The sequence below is a fragment of the Pseudophryne corroboree genome, unplaced genomic scaffold (genome assembly GCF_028390025.1).
Source record: "Pseudophryne corroboree isolate aPseCor3 unplaced genomic scaffold, aPseCor3.hap2 scaffold_1931, whole genome shotgun sequence".
Taxonomy (NCBI): Eukaryota; Metazoa; Chordata; class Amphibia; order Anura; family Myobatrachidae; genus Pseudophryne; species Pseudophryne corroboree.
This window is the reverse complement of record NW_026968571.1, coordinates 78732-84145: the sequence shown is the minus strand read 5'-3', so window position 1 is coordinate 84145 and position 5414 is coordinate 78732. Positions and strand designations below refer to the sequence as shown.

Here is a 5414-nt window from a genome sequence, read left to right as displayed (position 1 = left end):
CAATAGGAAACTAAGTTAATCCTACATTGATTTTCTATTGTAATTTTGTGTATGGTTTGTAAATTTTTCAAAAAAAAAACATCATTTGATTTACTTTGGATACAGTCTTAGCAGAGTGTTATAGGCTACAAGTTTAGACATCACAAGAGTGGAGTATAAGCAAAATGCTGGCATGTAGCATACAAATATCTTTGTTTTATGTAGAGGACCAGAGCTCTGGAAACACACATGTAGACAAAGTTGCCTGAAATATAAAAGGAAAACAAATAAAAAAAGAGTAAAGACATAAGGAAGAAGAGTGTTAAACAGGATATAATAAACTTTTAAATATATGTAGATATTTTCAAGTTATTTGGACAGAAATCTGTCCCTGAAGAAGGGGATTTTTAACAAAACATGTAGGCAATAAAGGGACACTTTTTGCATCATTGAATACGGCAGTGTGAGTGCAGCCGATTACCTTTCATCTACATAGTCATCTTATGCCAAGCTGACGAGGAGGTCACTGCAGCATATTGTATTTATTGTTTGGAGCACAGTACAAACTGACACTATATATATATATATATATATATATATATATATATATACATACATCAAACATCGGCACCGCAGACTAATAAATTAAACTCAGACATACGGCATTGCTTTGTCCAAGAAATGCATTCTTTCAGAATGTATTTTATTAGTCAGTAGTGCTTCCATTGAATGGTGATTTTTGCAATATTTTGGGGTTGTTTGGACATGATAATTTTGTCTGTGCCGTGAAACATAATTTATGATGGAACCCATTACTATAGTGCTTGTATATCTTTAACTTAACCATTGCTAATACAAATGATGGAAAAATCTTCGGTGCACTACTGATCTAGAGTCACAATGAGAAATATATATTGTAATATTTTATTATAATTAGGGTTGTTACCTTTAAACCTTGCATTTCTTTTAAAATGAAGACTACAGTTAAAGATAAGGTGGACAAAAGTATGGAAATTAACTTTCAAGAACTTACCTGTTTTACTTCATTTTTAGATATGTCACAAACGGTCTTGCGAGCCAGGGTGAAGGAACTGAAGACAGAGGGATACAGAGTCATCCATGTGTCCTGTTTGAAAAGACAAATCGATAATAGGAATATACTTTCTGAGATACTTCAAGTCGTGCATTCCTGAAAATGTTCTAAATTTATTTTGTTTTGTTTTGGTTTGTTCATGTTGGTGGGGTTCACATACTAATATGTTCAAGATAAAAATAGAGAAAATATATGTACAGACACATATTCCATATTACAGTGATTGTTCATGCATATATATATAATTTATATTCTAATAATATCCCAAAAAAATTATTGCAAGTTTTGTATTGTTAATAATTTGCATTTGCTTAACAATGCATTTATATATTCAAAAAATATATACAAAAGATTTGCGCTCTAAAATACACACACTATATGTAGTTGGATTCAGGCGGCTGCTCACCAGTTGTGGGCGGGCTGCCCCAACAATGGATCAAAGTGAGTGTGAAAAAAGAAAGAGTGGGAGCGCAGAATGAATCCAATATATTGTTTTATTTAAAATATTAATATGTCATCCACATAAAAATGCAGTACATGAACTAGCCTCAGAAAAAACAATTGATATTATATAAATGTAAACGAGACTGCCATATCTCCTGAACAAATATGAATAAAAAACCTTTAATAAACCCTAGTTAGGGCTGCATTAATGCTTCATGAAAATCAGCCGTGCGTCCACGAGCTGAAATGATTGTAAAAAGGAGACTGCTAAAAAGTGCCTCTGTTATAAGTCACTGTCCTCCTTATACACAATAGAATCTCATTGGTAGAGAGTGTCCCAGTACTGGACTTGCGGACAACCGTGCTGTAGTATTCTGTGGCAAATGGATAGTGATGGTCAAATTCTATTTGTGGTATATCACCTGATGTAGAAGCCTCTCCGTCAAAGGCGCTGTACTGAGCCGGGTTTGCTGGGGCTCTGTGCAGTGAACGTACAGCTGGTCTCGTCACCGGTGTACCATCCAGATGAACACGGTAGTTTAATTCTGCTGAAGGATGCTGTACCAGTCTGGATATGCAACAGTGTAAAAATACTGGAGCAGCAGATTCTCCGTCCGCTGGTGTAAAAATCCGTATTAATTGCGGCTACGGTCCACTCGATGCATGCGGCTCACAGGGTGTCAGGAGAATATAGCAGTCCAAATGAGGTCCTTCAAAGGAGTACCTTTGAAATGAAATAAAATTCATTTCCTTCTGATGAAACGGCCAGCGTTGTGGGACGAGAAACGCGTTAAGGTACTCCTTTGAAGTACCTCATTTGGACTGCTATATTCTCTTAACACCCTGTGACCCGCATGCATCCAGTGGACCGTAGCCGCAATTAATACAGATTTTTCCACCAGCGGACGGAGAATCTGCTGCTCCAGTATTTTTACACTGTTGCATATCCAGACTGGTACAGCATCCTTCAGCAGAATTAAACTACCGTGTTCATCTGGATGGTACACCGGTGACGAGACCAGCTGTACGTTCACTGCACAGAGCCCCAGCAAACCCGGCTCAGTACAGCGCCTTTGACGGAGAGGCTTCTACATCAGGTGATATACCACAAATAGAATTTGACCATCACTATCCATTTGCCACATAATACTACAGCACGGTTGTCCGCAAGTCCAGTACTGGGACACTCTCTACCAATGAGATTCTATTGTGTATAAGGAGGACAGTGACTTATAACAGAGGCACTTTTTAGCAGTCTCCTTTTTACAATCATTTCAGCTCGTGGACGCACGGCTGATTTTCATGAAGCATTAATGCAGCCCTAACTAGGGTTTATTAAAGGATTTTTATTCATATTTGTTCAGGAGATATGGCAGTCTCGTTTACATTTATATAATATCAATTGTTTTTTCTTAGGCTAGTTCATGTACTGCATTTTTATGTGGATGACATATTAATATTTTAAATAAAATAATATATTGGATTCATTCTGCGCTCCCACTATTTATATATTCTAATTGTATTTGCAATAATATTTGAATAGATTACCAATCGGAACATATTTGTGTGTTTAATGTACACATTACACAAATTTGCTTCCAAACTCGCAAAATAGTAAATTTTTAATATTGATATATAAAAAATTGGAATTGGAAATTAAAATTATGAAGGTAAGGATGGGATCAGATTAGCAAATATATATGGTTCTTTGATGGCGTAAACCATCTAGCCAATTGACGCTATCATCATTTCCCATGTTTCCCTCAAAGACATACACGCGTATGTATTTCCCACATATTGCGTCATTTAAGTTTTAGGGTGCTGTAAGTATGAGGAATAATAATAAAAACAATAAGCTAACATAGTATTTTCAATGAATAAAACTTTTATTTTCTAAAGGGTGAACTTTGAACAGGTTAACATATTATAACTGGTAATAGATTTATAAATAAATCTTGAAAAAAATATATTGTATATGTTTCTATAATAAAGATTAATAAGAATAATATCACCGCATCAGATTATGTTATGTAGGATCAAGATGGTTTTCATATTCTTTGTTGTGGATTCATTGTGGATCAAGTTTCTTTTCCTGTATTGAAAAAAAAATAGTCATACACTGTGTGCACAAACAATGATGATTCAATAAAAAAATTTAAAAAAGGAATTTTTTTTACGTGTTTTCTATATAATAATATAAAAACAAAAAAAAAATTTTTTTTCATATTTGTTAATCTAAGAGTAATTTTTTTTTAGTTTACATTAAGGGTAAAAATCTGTCAACTTTAATACCCAAACATTGAGAGATATTACACAGTTTTATTAGTATTGTATAATTTTATTATTGTACTATATTTTGGTAAATATACACAGTTTCTGAAGAAGATGTGGAAATACTATTGCCATCCTAATCTGACAGTGTTTATATTAATGATGGATAAAAATTACGAACATTTGATTTTGGTTATTGTTTAAAATAATTCAATAGGAAAATGTTAAATATATTGCTGTCATAACAATATAGTTAAATATGATATTTTTTCAAATAAATATATTCAGTTGAATAATATTTTATTGTTATGTAATATTAACAATAGAGAGTGGATCCATACTAGGCATTTCCAAAGTTAGAGATATGGTCCTGTGTAGTAATATATATATTAGTGTATAGGTAAAGCAAATATGTTCATTTTAGATATGTTAATATTTTTAAAGGTACATGATTCCAGGATTCATGTTAGAAGTACAATTTAGTTTAGAATTATAATTAAATAAAAAAAAAGGAATGAATCTAAAAATGAAGATATGGATATCAGACATTTCAAAGGTCATAACAGTTAACAAGATTATGTAAGAAATAAATTAAAAATATTATTTAATGTATGTAATATGTTTTGTTAAGAGCTGATTAAAGTACGTAAACAGGCTAAATATAAAAATGATAAAAACTGTTTCAATAGGTATAGTTACCGCAAAACCAAATAATGAGGAGTCCTAATCAGCGGATTGCAGTTGATTGGAAGGGCAAACAAGATAACTAGTTTAGGTGAAAAAAAAATATAATTAACAATGTCAAGATTAAACTATTACATTAGAACAGATGATTAAGGTACATAAATAGAAGACAAATTATCTACATCAAATTGTTTTAAAATGCATATTACCTGGAAAGTAATAAGGAGAAAAAATCTTCTTTGGCTTGCAGATGATGATTGGGAGGTCAGAACAGTAAACTAATTTAAAAAAATTGAGTAAATATATTAGCAATGCAGAAAAGTTAGCAAATGTTTAGAATAGTTGATATGCACTTTGAAATTGTATACAATTTAGAGAGCAATATTAAGGGGGGTACTCATGGAGAGATCCATGGCTAAAATCTAATCAATCTGACTAGATTGATTAGATTTTCTGCACATATCACTCGTGTGTAGCCCCCTCTGCGATAGCGATGCGCGGTGACGAACATCGCTATCGCTGCTGCTAGATTGAGCCTGCATGCAGACCATTACAGTTACATCAATTTAGAGTTAGTGTCTACTATACTATATTGACATTTGTGTGCTAATAAATTCTTTATAATTTAAAAAAATAATCAAATTTAAGGGAAGGGGGTATTGCTTGTTTGAGAAATGAGGTGTAACAATGTAAGATTGTTATTAACCAATCATAATATTTAGTATGTTACATGCACAAGAAAACATTAATAATTTAATTAATACCTATCACTGTTTTGCATTTTTACAGTTTATACATAAATTAGAATTTATCTCATTGTGTTAAAAACAGTTATTTCATAAGGATAAGGCCAGGATAACACAGCATGTGTCTAAATGAGTTATGGAACCACAGCATACTGCATGCCTTTAAACTTTTTTTTTATTATAGTGATGCCAACACT

General features: G+C 32.5%; 1 long non-coding RNA gene across 1 annotated transcript; it reads right to left on the bottom strand.

Annotated features, from left to right (window-relative positions):
* Positions 1-25: 25 nt before the first annotated feature.
* LOC135004371 (uncharacterized) lies at positions 26-4555 on the bottom strand. Its single transcript, XR_010205146.1, has 4 exons — positions 4487-4555; positions 3529-3608; positions 1013-1105; positions 26-244 (listed from the first exon to the last, which is right to left on the bottom strand). It is a non-coding gene; the product is annotated as an uncharacterized LOC135004371 (long non-coding RNA).
* Positions 4556-5414: the final 859 nt, after the last annotated feature.